Raw genomic sequence first — 21,818 nt, 5'->3', positions numbered from 1 at the left:
CCAAGTACGAAAAAAAGACAGGTCGCATTAAATGGCTTAATGAATTTTCTTCTATGATTTCATTTTCTTTGTTACCTGGTCAAAGTAAAATTTCAGTAGGATTGTCTTCTTGGTAACATATCAACACTTTATTTGGATCGTCGTTGGTCTCTCTCCTTGGAATAGGAATGGGGTGGCAAGGAATTAGTCTCAGGCTCTGAGCCTCTGAAAATGAGCATTTTTTTCCTCAATTATATATACCATAGCTTAGTGGAATCAAATTTGAAAAAAAAAAAAAAATTGGATCTAATCAGAAGTTAACAATGTAAACAAGCAAACTATGCTTTTCTGATTTCTCGTTTCTCCTAAATGCTTGTTCATTTGTAACTTACAATTCATCAAATATCTTCTTATACAAACCCTCTTGAAAATTAGTGGTGGACATGTATGTACATGTGTATATGTATGTTGAATGTTGATTTTGGGAAAGTTGAATATTTATCTAATTATATGAATATTTAATATTGTATTTTAATTTAACGGTAAGAAAATATGAATACTAGCCAGTTATAAACGATATTAAAAAGATAGAAATCATACATGGTTCTTAAAAACAAAACCGGTTTCCAAAATAATATATAGATTTCTTATAGAAACTATGTATATGATCCTAGTTATTATACATACTGAGACTATGTAGAAATCACAATTTTCGACGCCTTTGTTTTCTTATGCCTGATACGATTCACTTGTAGGAACCGTGTATATATACCAACCTTTTCATACACGATACTCACAGACACAGTCGCATAAAATATGAATACTAGCCAATTAAAAATGATATTAAAAAAATAGAAATCATACACGGTTCCTAAAAACAAACCCTTATAGAAACTATGTATATAATATACAGATCCCTTATAGAAACTATGTATATAATCCTAGTTATTATACACAATCACTGTAACTGTGTATAGAGTGGAAAAAACGTGCTGTACCGTAACTAAGTTATTTTTTTACTTGCCGTGCCGTGCCGTGACTAAAATATTAAAGAGTGGTCACGGCACGCGAATGGTCACGCCACGTGAGTCACGTCGTGCCTAAACGTGCTGTGACCAAACATGCCTTGCTTGACTTCCCGTGACCATTTAATTATAATTTAAGTTAGCTTATTCAAGATTCACCATTTAATCAATATATGATGGTCCTAATTACACGTGACCCGTGTGACTATGTGCCGTGCTGTAACTAGATCTTTCATGTGACGTGCTGTGTTGTGCCTTGCCAATGTTTCAAAAGATGGTCACGGCACGCAGGTCACAGCACAAGAGACGTGAATCATGACATATATCTGACATGCGTGTCATGTCGTTCTGTGTCGTAACCATGCATGCCATGTACAATGTACCGATCGATCTTTTCATACACGACACTCACAGACATCAGTCGCAGAACCATATACCATTAGCTTTTTAGACCATGTATAGTGGTGTTTTCTGTAATAGTTTAATGACTAATCTTTTGACCAATTACTGATTAGGAATTAAACATGTTTATAATATTAGTGCCGAATTAAATAATTCAACTACAATATGTCATCCGATAATTACCACCTCAATTTTTTATTCAACTCATGAAATGACTTGCCATTCTGCCCATGGTTCTGAAAATCAGAATCGGAATCGAAATCAGTTATTTAACAGTGGAATCGGAATCAGGTGAATCAGTCAAAATCGGTGGAATCAGATTGGAAATTCGGATTTTTTTGCCATACGCACGTTTTGTACTACATTTGTCAAATAACCCACTATAACACTTATAATAATTCAATTTGAACCGATAACAATCAAATTTATAATGTATTACTTTTAAAAGTAATATTTATCTTATTTAGAAATTAAATAGGCTATTCCATTAAAATAATAAAAATGCTTAATAAATTCACAAAAGACAAATAAAATGTTTAATTTTGACTTTTATATTTCTATATTTTATTTTGTATGCATTACTTTATCTTCATTGAAAATATTTTATTTCATAAACAATTAATATTTTATCTTTCTTAAGTAAAAATAAAAAATAAATAAAATTAATTAATTATTATTGTCAACAACTATATGCACTGTTTACTTTAGTCAAATAAAAATAATAATAAAATAAATCACTGTGTATTAATAGCATTATCAAATTAAATAGGACAGCATTTATTAATATCAAATTTGTATTAACGACAAAATAACATTAGGTTCTGAATATGACATTCTGACATTCTGTGCATCTGTTGATTCGCTTCTTCATATTTAATTATAGGATCCTGATAACAATCCCCGCAATATGACATTCTGACATTCTGTGCATCTGTTGATTCGCTTCTTCATATTTAATTATAGGATCCTGATAACAATCCCCGCAGGTCTATTCCCGCAAAAAACCCCGCACAAACTGTCAAAATATCATGGGGGGACCACTCAATAATTAATACTCCGCAGAAACTGTTAGTATTTAACTTAAAGCATCAAAGTATTTATCGTGAATTTGCAAAGTGTTAATCCCTATGCAATGATCTCTATTTAGGAAAGAATAAATCAATCCATTAGTTGTCCCCGCACAAAATTTCCTTTTTTTTTAATCATCCCCGCACAACTGGGGACCATTAAATAAACAATCCCCTCATAAATACTTGCCATTTATCCCCGAACAAATTTTCCTTTTTTTTCTGGATTGTCCCCGCACAACTGGGGACCATTAAATAAACTATCCCCTCACCCAATGATAAATACTTCTCAGAAATAAGGATAAATATTTTATGATACATTGATAAATACTATATGTTATATGGATAAATACTTATCAGACATAATTGCAACTTTCAGTAAAATATCAATTATAAATATTTCTCAGACATAATGATAAATATTTTATGTTACATGAATAAATACTTTATGTTATATGGATAAATATTTCTTAGACATAATTGCAACTTACAGTAAAACATCTGTGACAATGATAAATACTTTCCATATATAATCGTAAATACTTGTCAAAACAACGATAAATACTTTTTTGAATTTTGTTCTTGAACTTGTCAATAAGTAATGTTTAATCAAATCAAAGTATTATCATGTCAGGGACAATGATAAATACTTCTCAGACATAAGGATAAATACTTGTCAGAACAATGATAAATACTTTCTTGAACATCAATAAACATATAAATATTTATTAGCGGGAATTGTTATTAAAGGATAGTATAATTAATGCGGGGATTGTTATTAGAGGATAATATAATTAATGTGGAGATTGTTAATTAATGCGGAGATTGTTATTAAATGGCAGTAATTAATGCGGGGATAAATGAAAATTCTTAGAGGAATTAATGCGGGGATAAAAGACAATTTAGTGAGTTAATTTGAAGAGAGAGAGTGCGGAGTTAAATGGGGGGACAGGAGTGAGCAGATCAATATAATTATTCTTAATTATAACCGGTTTGAACATGATCCGCGGTAAACCAATCTTATATTTTCAAAACAAAACAGTATACCAAACATACACCAACTCTATCTATTCAATATTTTTATAAGAATTTAACCTCCTCCGTTCTGAATCGCAATTTCTGCAAATTGTTTCTCGTCCTTGCAAAAAATTCAAAATTGGTCCGATTAAATAACTGAAACAATGTATCTCTGATCTAGAAAGTAGAGAATGAGTGAAAAATCGGTCAATTGTTTGGATTTAGTCTCAATTTTGTCAATTTTTTGTATATAACTTATATACCCAAGTTAACTCGAAAAAAATCAGATCGTCTCCAGCCGATTCCGCTCCGACACGGCTGAGTCAACTCGAAATCGGCCGATTTTCCAAACCAAGAATTTCTGCCACTGCAGATCGAACGAGCAGTCAAGATAGAAATGAACAATCTAAATCTTTTGTGGACAAGTTTATTCGATCAAATCTAACGGTTCAGATCTGAGTATCAGTTTCCTACTATATAAGCAAGAAAACAAGCAAAAAACGCTAACTCAGTTCACATCAACTCCGTCTTATATGGTTAACAGATTAGTTTCGGCTTCATGCAGCCCACAGAATCTAGCAAAATTTATTTATTTATTTTTGTTTCAAAGCCCGTAGGCAGAATCTAGCAAATACCATTTTACCAAAATAAACAATTATCACAACCCATTAGCAAATACCAGCCCACCAAAAGAAACAATTATCACAACCCATTAGCAAATACCATCCCACCTCTCTCTCTCTCTTTCTCTCTTCCTGCCAAATAATGGCTTCCTTGAGAAGATGTCCCTTGCTTTCTTCTATTTTCTCTCTCTACCTCTTCTCAATCCTATCCATGTCTACTTCAACAGACACAATCACCTCCAACTCACCTCTCTCAGGCACCAACCAAAAACTCATCTCTGCTCAAAAGCAGTTTGCACTTGGTTTCTACCAGCCTCCTAGTTCCTCCTACTGGTACATATCCATCTGGTACAATAACATCTCCCTGCAAACATCTGTCTTCATAGCCAACCGAAATGCGCCGCTCACTGACCCAGCCACTTCCCGACTCACCATTGGTTCCGATGGTAACTTGGTCTTGCTTAATGGGTCTAAAACTGAAGTATGGTCCACTAATGTTACTGGTATCAACCCGTTAAACAAAACCGAAGCAGTGTTGAATGATAGTGGAAACCTCATGTTAAGGTATGTGTCGAATACATCTAATGTATTGTGGCAAAGCATCGACAACCCAACTGACACGTGGTTATCGGGCGGTAAATTGGGTTTTAATAAAACAACTGGTATTAGCCAAAGGTTGGTTTCTTGGAAGAGTTTGGCTGATCCAGCTGAAGGTATATACTCTTGTTTATTAGACCCAAATGGTACCAGTCAATTATTCATACAGTGGAACAAAACTAAACAATACTGGACCAGTGGTCCCTGGAGCGATTCACAGGGAATTTTCACTTTAATCCCGGAAATGATTGGCAGGGCGGAAACTCACAAATACAATTTCACTTATGTGAGCAACAAGGAGGAAAATTACTTCATCTACACAATGAAACCTGATGCCGGTCTGATAACGAGAGCTATAATGGATCATAATGGCCAAGTCAAACACCTACATTGGGTAGGCACAAAGTGGATTCAGTTCTGGGCACAGCCGGCGCATATTTGTAATGTGTACGCACTCTGTGGGCCCTACGGTAGATGCAATGGGAATGAATTGCCATATTGTAATTGTTTACATGGGTTTTCACCAAAATCTAAGCCCAATTACAGTTTAGAGGATTATAGTGGTGGGTGTGTAAGAAATACAGAATTACAATGCGAAAACGGAAATCTGACTAAGGTACAACAAGATAAATTCTATCTTTTGGATAACATGAAATACCCTGACAATTTGCAAAGTATACAAGTTAATAGTGCACAAGAGTGTGAGTCGGCTTGTTTGAAAAATTGTTCCTGCTCAGCTTATTCGTACCAGAGTGGGTGCAATTTGTGGTATGGTGGTTTGTTGAATCTCCAAGATGGATATAGTGGAAGTCATCCAGCTGGTACGCTTTATATCAGGATGGCTGCATCAGAATTTACTGCTAGTAAAAGTCACACAGGTTTAATTATTGGTGTAGTTATAGGCGGCATAACTGTCGTGCTCTTTTGCATCATAGTTGTTCTGGTTGTAATGAAGAGAAAGAGAGATCAGAGGAGAGTTCGATTGTTAAAGGATTTGAGAGGTACCTTAATTGCATTTCGGTACGATGATTTGCAATTTGTTTGTAAGAACTTCTCTGAGAAATTGGGTGGAGGTGCATTCGGTTCGGTTTATAAGGGGTATTTACCTGATTCAACTGCTATTGCTATTAAGAAGTTAGATGGTTTTCACCAAGGCGAGAAGCAATTTAGGGCTGAGGTCACCACGATCGGTACAATCCAGCATGTTAATTTAGTTCGCCTCATCGGGTTTTGTTCAGAAGCCTCTCATAGGTTACTGGTTTATGAGTACATGCCTAAGAGCTCTCTGGATGTGCAATTATTTAATTGCAGAGATGTGGTACTAAATTGGAGCACTCGGTACCAAATTGCACTTGGTACAGCAAGAGGGTTAGCGTACCTACATGAAAAATGTCGGGATTGCATCATTCATTGTGACATTAAACCCGAGAACATCCTCTTGGATGACAGTTTGTTACCAAAAGTTGCTGATTTCGGTTTATCGAAGCTTTTAGGTCGGGATTTTAGTAGGATTATGACGACCATGAGAGGCACCATAGGTTACATAGCACCGGAGTGGATAACAGGCATACCGATTACTCCTAAAGCTGATGTTTATAGCTACGGAAAGATGCTTTTCGAGCTAATATCTGGCCATAGAAACAACTCTGACCAATTGAAAAGCAGTTCATCAGATTCAGATTTCTTCCCAACTTTTGCTGCTAGAAAACTAATTGAGGGCGACGTTCAGACACTTTTGGATAAAAAATTGAACGGAGATGCACCGATTGAAGAGATTGAAAGAGCATGTAAGGTGGCATGCTGGTGCATACAAGATGATGAGACTGCTCGACCAACAATGGGACAAGTAGTGCAAATTTTAGAAGGCATTTTGGAGTTTAACACGCCACCGATGCCGATGTCACTTAGAGTTTTGGGGGAGAGACTTGATTATATCAATTTCTTCTCGGATATTTCTTCTGCTACATCTTTGATGACCCAAAGCAACATCTCAACTACCAGTGAATCTAGATCACTAGTTAAAAACTCTGGCTGAATTCATCTAATTTATCTTATTCAAGTTCTAGAGTTGGGCTGTAATAATTAAGTTATTGCATTATATGTATATATATTGAGGATGATTATTTAGATATCAATTAGCGACTTGATAGAGTCCATGCGAGGATTACTTGAATATGTAATTGAATATTCGCAAAAAAAATAAAACCTATGCTATTCATAATAAATATTATTCCTATTACGTTATCGAATCTAAAATATTATTTTATCTGCTCTTACCTTACTTGAATTTCCCCCTTTTATCTAATTCTTTACATGGTATAAGCTGAAGCTTGATACCATGCACAAATCAAACTTATGGTTTGGTAAGTGTTCAGGAAGCCACTTGTAATGTTCCTCCAGATATATTTGCCAAAGGTACAGGTGATTGGTACCATGGTTCTAAGTTTCAAACAGCATGTCCTTGGAGGAAACATGGGTACCAGTCTTGCACTCTATAATACCAAAATTTACTATCTAACACCAAATTCTTGGCTGTTCTAATTAAAGAAAAAAACATGTAAAATATTCTGGAAATTAAAATAATTCTATGGAATCAAGGTCACCATATTGAAAGCAACAGCCGAAAAAGAGGTACAAAAGGTTGTAGAGTAAGACTGCGGCCCAATTTGTTTGTTAAACTTGTTTTAATTTGGGCCGTAGAAACAAGCAATCAGCCGCAGAAACTTAATTAAGGCCTGTTTAGATTTGGATGTGTGGGAATATTTTGGCAATTTTTTAGCCCAAGGATATTTGTTTTTTACCGGTACAGTATAGCATTAATTTACAATAGAAAACATGCATTAGGTACTGAAAAAATAAAATAAAATATGGGAGGGAGAAGAAAAAATAAAACCTCTAAAAAATTCTATTTAAAATTTTTGGACAAAATTAAACCTCAAAATGAGTTTTTGTAAAACCAAGTTGAAAATTATGTGCACAAAGAAACAAGAAATATATCTGAAAGCTAAAATGAGATAAATGAAGATAAGGTAAATCAAGACAACAAATGTGTCTAAAAATAAAAAAATAAAATTGAGAGGTATTGGTTTTGATTTGGTGCAATATATATAGATTTAGAGATGAGTTATATATATAATAAAAAGGTTGGCTACTCTACTTTTCGATTAGCATATGAGGGCATATGTTTATAAGTCATTTTTGCGTTTTTAAGATCTAAATGGTCGATCTGAAGTACTCAATTTTCAAAGTGGCTTAATAAATAGTAAAAAAAATTTCAAAAAATATAAAATTTGGTCTCCAAGCACATTTCAATATGGAGATCGTGTTGAGAGGTTCGGATCGGTTGTTTGGATTTTCAAAATGAAAATATAGTGCCATGGAGCACCAACTCGTTTTACTCCATGGCTCATTTTAGCCATCTCCATATATATGGGATTGACTAGGGTGAGCCATGGAGTAAAACGCGTTTGTACTCCACGGCATATTTCTATTTTGAAAATCCAAACAACTGATTCGAACCTTCCAACATGTTCTCCATATTGAAATGTTCTTGGAGACTAAATTTTACATTTTTTTTGGTATTTTTTTACTATTTATTAAGTAATTTTGAAAATCGTTGTTTTGCTGTGAACAGTAAAAAATGATAAAAATTTATGGACTATCGGATTAGCAATTTTCAAAGTGGCTTAAAAATAGTAAAAAAAATTTCCAAAAAATGTAAAATTTGGTCTCGAAGCACATTTCAATATGGAGATCGTGTTGAGCAGTTTGGATCGGTTGTTTGAATTCTCAAAATGAAAAGTTTTACTCCATGGCTCATTTTGGCCATCTCCTATATATATATATGTATATATATATATATATATATATATAGAGAGAGAGAGAGAGAGAGAGATGGGCTACGGTGAGTTGCGAAGTAAAATGCATTTTTACTTCATGCAATATCTTCATTTTCAAAGTTCAAAACGTCGATCCGAACAGTTAGATGTGATCTCCATATTGAAATGTGCTTGAAGACCAAATTTTATATTTTTTGAAATTTTTTTTTTGTGGAAAAATCGTTAGATCTTGATCGAGTCCGTTGGCAGAATGGCAAATCGGTTTATAAGGGGTATTTACCTGATTCGACTGCTATTGCTATTAAAAAGTTAGATGGTTTTCACCAAGGCGAGAAGCAATTTAGGGCTGAGGTCACCACGATCGGTACAATTCAGCATGTTAACTTAGTTCGCCTCATCGGGTTTTGTTCTGAAGCCTCCCATAGGCTATTGGTTTATGAGTACATGCCTAAGAGCTCTCTGGATGTGCAATTATTTAATTGCAGAGATGTGGTACTAAATTGGAGCACTCGGTACCAAATTGCACTTGGTACAGCAAGAGGGTTAGCGTACCTACATGAAAACTGTCGGGATTGCATCTAGGGGCGGATCCAGAATTTCTGTCAGGGTAGGGCACTAATCGGATTCAAATTATTTAATCGGGTTTAAACCCATTAACTAATCGGATATGCGAATTGATTTCTTCTTGCAAGAGATAGAAATGGAAGATCGCTGGATGAGCGCTTCTTCAGAACTGAGTAGATGCTTTAATCAATCCAATCCAATTTTAAATCACCTTAGGCTAAACAAAATAGGGGTTAATTTCTAAGCAGTTTTTATTTTGCTAGTTTAATCTCTTTTCTGTTGCAGTAAAATAGTGGCAAACATGAAACTGGTATACTGTTGCCCAATTACCTTTTTTTTTTTCTCAATGGTCTTTTTTTTTTCGTTTGCTCTCTGGCTCCAGAGACGCAATGGTCTTTTTTTTTTTGGGTTTTGCTCACCTCTCCTAGCAGCCAATGAGAATTAAGTGACTTTTTTTTTATTTTGTTGCAAGTGAGTAAATAAAAGCCTCAAAGTAGCGGAGCAGTATTTTATTTATTGGGCCAGCAAATCAATCAAAGATTCAAAGTAGTATTTTATTTAATAAGAATTAGGCAGCGGAGCAGTCAGATCGAAGCCTGTTATTTATTTTTTAATTCAATCAAGCAGAGCGGGCCTTGTTATAATATTATCTGGGCCAGGGTTAGGCACAGTATCTGAGCCAGGGTTAGGCACAAGAGTAAAAACGTACTAGGCCTAAAAAAAAATTCAAATCCAGGGGTAGGCAATTGCCTACCCCTGGGCCTATGTGGATCCGCCAATGATTGCATCATTCATTGTGACATTAAACCCGAGAACATCCTCTTGGATGACAGTTTGTTACCAAAAGTTGCTGATTTCGGTTTATCGAAGCTTTTAGGTCGTGATTTTAGTAGGATTATGACGACCATGAGAGGCACCATAGGTTACATAGCACCGGAGTGGATAACAGGCATACCGATTACTCCTAAAGCTGATGTTTATAGCTATGGAAATATGCTTTTGGAACTAATATCTGGCCGTAGAAACAACTCTGATCAATGGAATAGCGGTTCATCAGGTTCGGATTTCTTCCCCACTTTTGCTGCTAAAAAACTAATTGATGGCGATGTTCTGACACTTTTGGATCAAAATTTGAACGGAGATGCACCAATTGAACAGATCGAAATAGCATGTAAGGTGGCATGCTGGTGCATACAAGATGATGAGACCGCTCGGCCAACAATGGGACAAGCAGTGCAAATTTTAGAAGGCATTTTGGAGGTTAACACGCCACCGATGCCGATGTCACTTAGAGTTATGGGGGAGAGCCCTGATTTTATTAATTTCTTCTTGGATATTTCTTCTGGTACATCTTCAAAGACCCGAAGCAACACCTCAACTACCAGTGAATCTAGTTCACTAGTTAAAAACTCAGGCTGAATTCGTCTAATTTATCTTATTCAAGTTCTAGAGTTGGGCTGTGATAATTAAGTTATTGCATTATATGTATATATATTGAGGTTGATTATTTTGATATCAATTAGCGAAGTAAATTGTAGAGTCCATCAGAGGATTATGTTAATATGTAATTGAATATTTGAAAAAAAAAACTATGCTTTTCATAATAAATATTATTCCAATTATGTTATCGAATCTAAATTATTATTTTATCTGCTCTTACCTTACTTGAATTTCCCCCTTTTTAAGCTACTTATCTAATTCTTTACATGGTATAAGCTGAAGCTTGATACCATGCACAAATCAAACTTATGTTTTGGTAAGTGTTCAGGAAGCCACTTGTGCTTTCTCTTTGTAATGTTCCTCTAGAGATATTTGCCAAAGGTACAGGTGATTGGTACCATGGTTAAAAGTTTAAAACAGCATGTCCTTGGAGGAAACATGGGTACCAGTCTTGCACTCTATAATACCAAAGTATTATGCTGAGAAAACCGAATTCTAGGCTGTTCTAATTAAACAAAAAACATGGCTAAAATATTCTGGAAATTAAAATAATTCTATGGAATCAAGGTCCCCATATTGAAAGCAACAGCCGAAAAAGAGGTACAAAAGGTTGTAGAATAAGACTGCGGCCCAATTTGTTTGTTAAACTTGTTTTAATTTGGGCCGTAAAAACAAGCAATCAGCTGCAGAAAATTAAGGCCTGTTTAGATTTGGATGTGTGGGAATATTTTGGTAATTTTTTAGCCGAAGGATATTTGTTTTTTTCCGGTACAGTATTGCATTAATCTGTCACGCTCTTAATAAAGAAGAGCATTAACTGGTACAGTATAGCATTAACCTGTCACGCTCTTAATCTACTACAAGAAAAACAAATTCTGCATAGAAATTTGAATTAAAAAAAAAAAAAATTAACACATACCTTGTCAAGATAATCATGTACTAAATTTGTGCAGTCAATTTAATTTTTTTTTCTATGCATAAATAATATATAGCTAGCTTGCATAAAAGGTGTGTTCTATTTGTAATGCTTATATTATATTATATAATTAATGGATTATTTCAGTATAATATTTCGTTTTCATAGTTTTCTTACAAATTATTATTTTTACCAATATTTTTCTATATTTTGGCTACAAAACAAGTTTCTTCAAAAGAAAATTCGAGTTTCCAATCCAATTCTTTCAATTTTGGCCAATTCCTCCTGTTCCGATTCCACGGTCAAGTACTGATTCTGATTTCGATTATGACATTCAGAACCATGGTTGTGCCCAGAGGCGAATGTAAGTGTATCAAATGGGGGTCAATTGACCCCATTCATTTTCAAAAACTAATTATTATACATGATACTTTTGTATATTTTATAGTTAAATGTTAAAGGTACCTATAAAATGACCCCCATAGATTTTCTGAAAATTTTGTATAGTTGACCCCATTCATTTTCCAAGAAAAAAAAATAGATGATTAAATGTGTACAAATTGGGAACTTATAACAATTTATATTATTTTTTCCGAACGATGAGAAGCTTCACAGGCCTCTATCTGTCTCTCTCTCCAATTCAAACTTTTCATCTCTCCGATCCAAACACCAATGGTTATAATATTTACTTCATTAAAAAAATATATTATGTTATTGATTTTTTTGTATGCTTTTGACCCCCATTATTCAAAATTCTGCCTCCGCCCCTGGTTGTGCCCCATTCTTATCTCACCAAGTACTAAAAAAAGACAGGTCGCATTAAATGGCTTAATGAATTTTCTTCTATGATTTCATTTTCTTTGTTACCTGGTCAAAGTAAAATTTCAGTAGGATTGTCTTCTTGGTAACATATCAACACTTTATTTGGATCGTCGTTGGTCTCTCTCCTTGGAATAGGAATGGGGTGGCAAGGAATTAGTCTCAGGCTCTGAGCCTCTGAAAATGAGCATTTTTTTCCTCAATTATATATACCATAGCTTAGTGGAATCAAATTTGAAAAAAAAAAAAAAATTGGATCTAATCAGAAGTTAACAATGTAAACAAGCAAACTATGCTTTTCTGATTTCTCGTTTCTCCTAAATGCTTGTTCATTTTTAACTTACAATTCATCAAATATCTTCTTATACAAACCCTCTTGAAAATTAGTGGTGGACATGTATGTACATGTGTATATGTATGTTGAATGTTGATTTTGGGAAAGTTGAATATTTATCTAATTATATGAATATTTAATATTGTATTTTAATTTAACGGTAAGAAAATATGAATACTAGCCAGTTATAAACGATATTAAAAAGATAGAAATCATACATGGTTCTTAAAAACAAAACCGGTTTCCAAAATAATATATAGATTTCTTATAGAAACTATGTATATGATCCTAGTTATTATACATACTGAGACTATGTAGAAATCACAATTTTCGACGCCTTTGTTTTCTTATGCCTGATACGATTCACTTGTAGGAACCGTGTATATATACCAACCTTTTCATACACGATACTCACAGACACAGTCGCATAAAATATGAATACTAGCCAATTAAAAATGATATTAAAAAAATAGAAATCATACACGGTTCCTAAAAACAAACCCTTATAGAAACTATGTATATAATATACAGATCCCTTATAGAAACTATGTATATAATCCTAGTTATTATACACAATCACTGTAACTGTGTATAGAGTGGAAAAAACGTGCTGTACCGTAACTAAGTTATTTTTTTACTTGCCGTGCCGTGCCGTGACTAAAATATTAAAGAGTGGTCACGGCACGCGAATGGTCACGCCACGTGAGTCACGTCGTGCCTAAACGTGCTGTGACCAAACATGCCTTGCTTGACTTCCCGTGACCATTTAATTATAATTTAAGTTAGCTTATTCAAGATTCACCATTTAATCAATATATGATGGTCCTAACACTACTAGAATTCACTCTTTTTTCATGCTCCCGAAAATGGCTATTTCCAAGAGATTACCCTTGAAAAAAGCCCAAAAATCGCTATTTTCAAGCGCTACCCTTGAAAATACTACCGTTGATAATACCCTCCTTGCAAATAGTCAGTATTTCCAAGGGTACCGTTGGAAATACTCTTTTCTAACTTTTTTCAAGAGAATACCCTTGAAAAAAGGACCGTTGGAAATACTTTCAAACTTGGCCACTGTCTACATTATTTTCAAGGGGAGCATCGTGGGGCCCATCAGATTATTTTCAAGGGGAGCATCGTGGAGCCCATCAGATTATTTTCAAGGGGAGGGAACATGGGTCCCACTTGAACATTTCCAAGGGTGACACCCCTGGGACCCACTAGAGTATTTTCAAGGGGAGTTTACGAGGGACCCACCCCAGCATATCCATGACCAGCGAAAGTGGGCCCCACCTGATCAGATATTGGTGCTATTATTTAAATGGGTCCATGCATTTTTTTTCCATTGATATACCCCTGGAAATACTAGCCTCCTTTTTTTTGTACCAAAATGCTTTCATTGGATAATTCTCCCTGTACCAACCCAATATTCCTTTACAATCCCCAATTCACATTCAAACTGATAACACATCTTACAAATCAATAGAAAACACATTGAGAAAAGAGATTGCAAAGCATTTAATAAGCATAAATCATTAATATAGTATAATCAACACATTGTATCAAAAGAAGATGAAAAACCCTTTACAACACAGTATTGTGCGCTTGCACACTACTAATATACTCAAAATATACTCACTATGCTATGAGTTAACAAAAATTCACATAATAAGTTACCACCTAGTTTGTTGATATGCTAAAAGTTGTAAATTCACCAAAATGTGCACTTTCGGACACTAAAAGGTCTGGTTCAAGTTGAAGGTAGATTGCCACCTACAATATTAAGAAAACATCCATGTGAAATTATCGAGTCTGACACCTACAATATTAAGAAAATAAATCATGAGAATTATATTATTATTATTAGTTTGGAAATGCATTTTGCAAAAATGTAATAAGTTACTAAAAATTGTACTCTACCTTGCTGCAAAGTGCAGACATAATAAAATCTTGAATGTAAAGTACATATTGGTACAAGGACTAACATGGCCATACCATTGTAAACAGACAGTAAACAGACATTAGAAAATCACTTGATCTGAAAATTCTGAACCATCCAAAAACATTAATTATTTATGATTCCTAATATATATAAGCACTTGACACAAATTTTGAATTGAGCTTTAACAAGTACACATATATATACCTGTGTTGGGTGGTGACATATCAGTACAACTTACGGTATTGCCTCTTTGTTTTACCCATTTATTTGAATTTGGGGTTTTCTTATCCACATTACAAGGTTTCGCTGCTGCATAACAAATGTATACTAAAATTAGCAAATTTGAATAAAAGTATAGGTTAATGAAGCCAAGATTTATCTTACTTCACACTGATAGCCTGATATCAATTGTATCTGCGCGCTATTATTACACAATGTCTCACCATAGTTCGTATAAGCACCACTTCATTTATTTGAAATGCAAAAAGGAAACAATGAGCAATTAATGTCTAAATTAAATGTTTATATAACTTGAAATAGCATATTTTTCAAATAAAGTTTGAAATACCCGAATCATGTGCCATACACATATCTATGCATCTCTAGAAAATACAGGTGCCATTATCTCTATGAACCTATGGATTAATTAGTTAATTGCCAAAGCTTAGATCCAAAAAAAATATAAAGGGCCATACGAAAGTTAAATGTCAGTCAGTTTTCAACAAGTTGAATTTATATCAAGATAACTAAAAGCAACTTGATATAAATCACCAAATTGAGAACTTGATACAGGAGTTAAATACCAGGAAGTGAGAACTTGATCTGGAAATCACCAAATTGAAATAGCATGAACTTGTGTAGCACCAACTCCTGTGTCAAATTGTTCTTTTGCTAATCCCACTACCTTTCCTGAAACAAAAATTCACCAATTGTGACTTAGTCACTGATAAAAAAAAATGGTATCAAATTATAAATAATTGTGTATTAGTTCAAGTTTGGCACTATCGTCACTACTACTATTGTAAATAAATTAGAATTGCTCTCAGAAGCGGGATATTCCCTTCGGCATCTCGATTTATTTCTTGTAATGGCTTACATGTAAAGATGCTATAAACTATGCTGTGCAAAAATTGTGATACTTAGAAGCCATTGAACTTTGTAGAAATCAACATTCAAATGTACCTTCCTCATAAAAAAAAAAACAAAATTCCCAGTGGTATGAGACTGATAACACTCTTAAAAATGGTGGAACATAGAGGTTGTTACTTTGTAGAAATCATGATTTTCAAATGACATAAGCCAGATATTGTAACCTATATTCTTAAAAAAGAGTTGTGCCGGAAAGGTTAAATTGAGAAGGCATCATCTTTTTTGGATGTGATGTGATCTACAAAAGGCATGTACCTATAAGCTGAAAAACTAAAAACAGTAATTTACGTACCAGACATGTATCTTTCTTGCACAAGAAACCGCTCTAACCAACAGTCATAATTTACCGACAATTCAATTTAAGGCCTAATCGCTCGATTTCAAACAACACGGAGAAGGAGAAATAACTTAGAAAAAAGTCAATTTACCGGATAGGTTCCAACTTCGGCTCAGCAAGGCTTCACGGTGCCAAGACGGTCTCGATTGGTCTCCTCCGCCTTGCTTCTGAGGCCGTTAATTGAGGACCCAATGAAACCCTAACTGGGTTTGAGTAGTTAATGGAGCAATGAGGGGACGGCATAGTGCAAAATCGCACAAGAAAGAGAGAGTGAGAGGGAAGGGAGACCGATCTAGGTTACTCTCTCGTGCTTGATTTGTGGGCTACGGGGTAGATTTGAATTTGGGTGCGGCTTCTATTTGGGAGAAGTTGAAGAAGGCGGTTTCAAAATTCAATTTGTGTTGCTTGGAGAGTACAGGGAGGAGAGATTTCGCTAAGTCCAGGAGAAATAGAAAGGAAAGATATTGTATTTACTGGGAGTATTCATGTGCTCTAAGGTAGCATAATATTTCTGTTTAGATCAGAGTCGTCTGATCATCATTACGCACTAATATTAAAGAATTATATGCATTGTCTGGCGTCGGATCTAAAGAGAAATACTACGTTACCTCAGAGAAATAAACTCCCTTTCCACAAATTCTAAAATGAAGATATCGGGACCATTCATTATTTATCGAACGGCTCAGAGTTTGATATTTACTGATTAGCTAATGAATGTACAACAAATAATATAAAAAATATTTTAAAATTATTTACATCTCCTATGACCAAATTATACTTATAATTTTCAATTTGATAAACTTTTGTTATTATTTGCCTCTTCGAATTTAACAAATATTTGCGGACCGTTCATTTTCACGTGCATAATCGACGGTCGATCTGCAGTGAAATGATTCCAAATTTATTTTGAAATGATCAAGAAAAAACATTGAACATAACCAACGTAAAAATTATGAAATTTGATTGTGTCTGAGTTTCGATCCAATGTGAAGTATGTATGGCCCTTCGATCTTCCGATATTCCGTCGGCTTGATGGATAGATAAATAAAAATAAAATTTCATCAAACTTTGCTGCAGGAAAATAAATTCAGTGCTCTTTAATTTCAACGGTTCCGATCGACCAACAAACGAGGTGTTTACGTGCGCCTTCATTAATTCACAATGCAAGAGTTTATGTTCTATGTTTCACAAACTCTTGCATCGTGAGTTAATGAAGGCGCACGTAAACACGTCATCTGTTGGTCGATCGGAACCGTTGAAATTAAAGAGCACTGAATTTATTTTCCTGCAGCAAAGTTTGATGAAATTTTATTTTTATTTATCTATCCATCAAGCCAACGGAATATCGAAAGATCGAAGGGCCATACACACTTCAAATCTGAACCGTTTGATTCAAATTAAGATGCGTGCACTCTACTTCAAAATTCATGAGTGAATGATCAATTTTCTTGCACACATATCTTAATACAGATCAGACGGTGTAGCAGCTTATTGGACTCAAAAACTCCGTTCTCTTTTTCCCTACCTTAGCGCCGGCATAAGTTGTGAACTTGTGATAGCTGTTTTCTGCTTTTAGCAGCATATGCTTGCCCAAATTCTAGCGGGAGTCTTCCCGCTAATTTATTGCCAAAATCCCCTCTTACGTTGAAGTACCAAAAAAATCTCTGTGTTGTCCGCTTCAATTTATTTTTAATGAAAGGCAAACATCTAAACCCTCTTCTCCTCAATATTTCCTCCTCTCAAATACTCTATAAGCGGGAAGAAAGCCGATCGTCGGAAACGCCAAAGCAAACCCGATCATCGAAGGGAAAACCGTACCCATCGGAGAAATTCTCAAGCAAACCGAGAACCTTCTAAGACACTGGTACGTAGAATGGTCTAATATGGGCGGTAGAACCCTAAATCGTAATTAAGCATTATAGCATTAGAAATTAGAAATTGGTCTAATTCGGTTGCTTTATGCCATTCAACTCTTAATGAGCACCGATCTGCTCTTTTTGAGATTGGCTCATTAATTAACTCGTTTAATTGGGGATAAGCTGATGTCAGTCAATTCAATTCAAATGCATATTGTACAACACGTGTATAACCAATGTTAAACCAGCGAGCACCATATGTTTGTTGAAATTCCCAACTGAAGCTCATATATATTTTTGTCACAACAACTGTTTGCTGAAATACTTAACCCTTGTTGTTATTCATTTGATTATCATCTGACTAATAATTTTGCTGAATGCATGATGTAGACAGTACCTTTCAGACTTCTGGAAAAACCAAAGGAGGACGACTTAATTAGTCTAGAATTGTAAGCAAAGTTTTGTTACTTTGTAATTGTTGAGAGTAAGACTGTAAGAATATGTGTTCATCTATATGAGTGCCCAATGATATATTTCATGGATTGCATTTTAGTAATTATTTTATATGCTTTGGGCAATGTAAAGAGATTAAGGTTTCTTGCTATCACAATTTAGGTAGAGGCAGCATCTAATGGAAGGTCTCGACTGGCGAGGTGTTGGTTTCAATTAATTTCAACCAGAACATAAAATTGATTGGTAATATCTAATATGGACCATTATTAGAAGTAAATTTATGTGTTACATATATATTACCACATGGTGCTACCATACATGAAGTTACTGTTAATAATGGTTGATATAGCCCCATCAATTTTATAGTGTCACATGGTGCCACCTCACAAAATCAAAATATAGATTTCATATCTCTTGGTGTAGCCATAATTTTTTTAATTATTCTTTAATGAAATTTACTCTTGATTATGCAACCAGGAAAATGGATTTTGAAGATGCAAGTCAATGCCCACAATTTGGCAAATTGGCCCTTGATTATTTGAGAAAGACAAACGGGCCGGTATGAAGAGAATATTTCCATATTTTGAGAGGAGGAGCCAAATGCTGAGGCTTTCTATGTAAAACTTATGGAAGAGTTAGAAAAATGCATAGTTGGGTAGTTTGCATACCACCGGGATCAAGCCACTTTTATGATTAGCTAGGTAATTGATTGTATTGGTCCCTTTATAATTTTTTTTTATTGTCTAGGCCTATCATTAGTATCATTATGTAAATCTGCCGTCATCAGTATCATTGGTGCCAAACATCTCAATATATATATGTGTGTGTGTCTATATATATATATATACATATACATAGAGTTAGGCTGGGGTGCTATGGATAGCATAGTGGCCTCCCGTGCTACGGCTCAATATTCAAGTTTTCAAAATCCAAACGGTCGATCCGAACCGTTCATTGTTTAATCCATATTGAAATGTGCTTGGAGACCAAATTTTACATTTTTTGGAATTTTTTTACTATTTATTAAGCATTTTTGAAACCGTTGTTTTCCAGTGGTGCAGAATTTTAATAAAAACAGCGATTTTGAAACCATCTTAATAAATAGCAAAAAAATTCCAAAAAATGTAAAATTTGGTCTCCAAGCACATTTCAATATGGATTAAACAATGAACGGTTCGGATCGACCGTTTGGATTTTGAAAACTTGAATATTGAGCCGTAGCACGGGAGGCCACTATGCTATCCATAGCACCCCAGCCTAACTCCATATACATATATAGATTATGGTTTACCAAGTTATATTGAATTACAATTTACCTTTATTTCAGATTCGAAACATCCATGAAGAGATAACTGTATTGCCAAAATGCCTAAGGATAGTACGGAGCTTGACATACTGTTGCCATGGGTACCTACGGCGTCTTGAGTGCTGCAGCTCCCAGCTCGCAAATAATGCTTAATTTGTTCCAAAATAATTGGATGGAAATGTTAAATTGTCATTACTAGTGATACTTTTGAGAAAATAAAATCATGTAAAATATGAACTTGTAACGTCATCACTTCATTTTGAGTGAAGTTATGAAGTGGGGGCTAAAGGGAGGTATAAATTTTGTTTTTAAACAAACTATACAAATCACTCAGATCTTTTTTTTTTATCACAACTTTTTGTATCTTAATTAATAAGATTGGTTTTATTTCAAGGATTAAAATTTAAGTTTTCATTCTAATGTTTTAGTTTATTTCAATTAAATGCTGCTTGCTGTGATTTACTTTTGTTGAACATTGAAACTGGTATCTCAAATAATCAAAAATATTTCTGTCTCTAGGAGTTAAACTTTTCCAACGGTAGCCTCATGAAAATATTATATCTAACTATAAAATAATATAAACTGAATCAATAAAATATTTTCAAGAGTGTGCTCCAGCATTTTCATGGGCCTCAGCATAAAATAATATAAACTGAATCAACAAAATATTATCAAGAGTATTTTGCTCCAGCATTTCCATGAGCCCCACTATAAAATAATATAAACAGACTTACCAAAACATTTTCAAGGGTAGTCCCTTGAAAATAATATGGGCTATCAATAAAATATAGTATTCGTTCTGTTTAGCGGGTCATGGGTCGTGCAAAAGTATTTACAAGGGTGGATAACAAGCATTTTCAAGGGTTGGCATCAGGGATTTCCATGCGCTACTATTTTCAAGGGACTACCCTTGAAAATAGTTAAATGTGTCAGCAAACTCGATTTTATTTCCAAGGGCCCTTCTTACCCTTGAAAATACATATGCTACCCTTGAAAAAAACGGAAATTCTAGTAGTGTAATTACACGTGACCCGTGTGACTATGTGCCGTGCTGTAACTAGATCTTTCATGTGACGTGCTGTGTTGTGCCTTGCCAATGTTTCAAAAGATGGTCACGGCACGCAGGTCACAGCACAAGAGACGTGAATCATGACATATATCTGACATGCGTGTCATGTCGTTCTGTGTCGTAACCATGCATGCCATGTACAATGTACCGATCGATCTTTTCATACACGACACTCACAGACATCAGTCGCAGAACCATATACCATTAGCTTTTTAGACCATGTATAGTGGTGTTTTCTGTAATAGTTTAATGACTAATCTTTTGACCAATTACTGATTAGGAATTAAACATGTTTATAATATTAGTGCCGTATTAAATAATTCAACTACAATATGTCATCCGATAATTACCACCTCAATTTTTTATTCAACTCATGAAATGACTTGCCATTCTGCCCATGGTTCTGAAAATCAGAATCGGAATCGAAATCAGTTATTTAACAGTGGAATCGGAATCAGGTGAATCAGTCAAAATCGGTGGAATCAGATTGGAAATTCGGATTTTTTTGCCATACGCACGTTTTGTACTACATTTGTCAAATAACCCACTATAACACTTATAATAATTCAATTTGAACCGATAACAATCAAATTTATAATGTATTACTTTTAAAAGTAATATTTATCTTATTTAGAAATTAAATAGGCTATTCCATTAAAATAATAAAAATGCTTAATAAATTCACAAAAGACAAATAAAATGTTTAATTTTGACTTTTATATTTCTATATTTTATTTTGTATGCATTACTTTATCTTCATTGAAAATATTTTATTTCATAAACAATTAATATTTTATCTTTCTTAAGTAAAAATAAAAAATAAATAAAATTAATTAATTATTATTGTCAACAACTATATGCACTGTTTACTTTAGTCAAATAAAAATAATAATAAAATAAATCACTGTGTATTAATAGCATTATCAAATTAAATAGGACAGCATTTATTAATATCAAATTTGTATTAACGACAAAATAACATTAGGTTCTGAATATGACATTCTGACATTCTGTGCATCTGTTGATTCGCTTCTTCATATTTAATTATAGGATCCTGATAACAATCCCCGCAGATCTATTCCTGCAA

The 21,818-nt window shown here is 34.3% G+C and overlaps 2 long non-coding RNA genes and 2 pseudogenes across 4 annotated transcripts; 3 read left to right on the top strand and 1 right to left on the bottom strand.

Annotated features, from left to right (window-relative positions):
- Positions 1-4,201: 4,201 nt before the first annotated feature.
- LOC144548518 (G-type lectin S-receptor-like serine/threonine-protein kinase At2g19130 pseudogene) lies at positions 4,202-6,845 on the top strand (annotated as a pseudogene).
- A 253-nt stretch (positions 6,846-7,098) lies between these two features.
- LOC144548372 (G-type lectin S-receptor-like serine/threonine-protein kinase At2g19130 pseudogene) lies at positions 7,099-10,532 on the top strand (annotated as a pseudogene).
- A 3,600-nt stretch (positions 10,533-14,132) lies between these two features.
- On the bottom strand, positions 14,133-16,449 carry LOC144548661 (uncharacterized). Of its 2 annotated transcripts, none has more exons than XR_013509412.1 (3): positions 16,139-16,449; positions 15,130-15,470; positions 14,133-15,024 (listed from the first exon to the last, which is right to left on the bottom strand). It is a non-coding gene; the product is annotated as an uncharacterized LOC144548661 (long non-coding RNA). The 2 variants fall into 2 exon arrangements; XR_013509411.1 differs by having other exon boundaries at positions 14,133-15,196; positions 15,365-15,470.
- A 1,162-nt stretch (positions 16,450-17,611) lies between these two features.
- Positions 17,612-20,076, top strand: LOC144548735 (uncharacterized). 2 transcript variants are annotated; one of them, XR_013509443.1, is made up of 4 exons: positions 17,612-17,911; positions 18,519-18,599; positions 18,834-19,057; positions 19,684-20,076. It is a non-coding gene; the product is annotated as an uncharacterized LOC144548735 (long non-coding RNA). The 2 variants fall into 2 exon arrangements; XR_013509442.1 differs by lacking the exon at positions 18,519-18,599 and adding an exon at positions 18,294-18,352.
- The last annotated feature ends 1,742 nt before the right edge of the window (positions 20,077-21,818 follow it).

Source organism: Carex rostrata, chromosome 33 (assembly GCF_964058835.1).
Source record: "Carex rostrata chromosome 33, lpCarRost1.2, whole genome shotgun sequence".
Taxonomy (NCBI): Eukaryota; Viridiplantae; Streptophyta; class Magnoliopsida; order Poales; family Cyperaceae; genus Carex; species Carex rostrata.
This window is presented reverse-complemented; position numbering and strand designations above follow the sequence as displayed.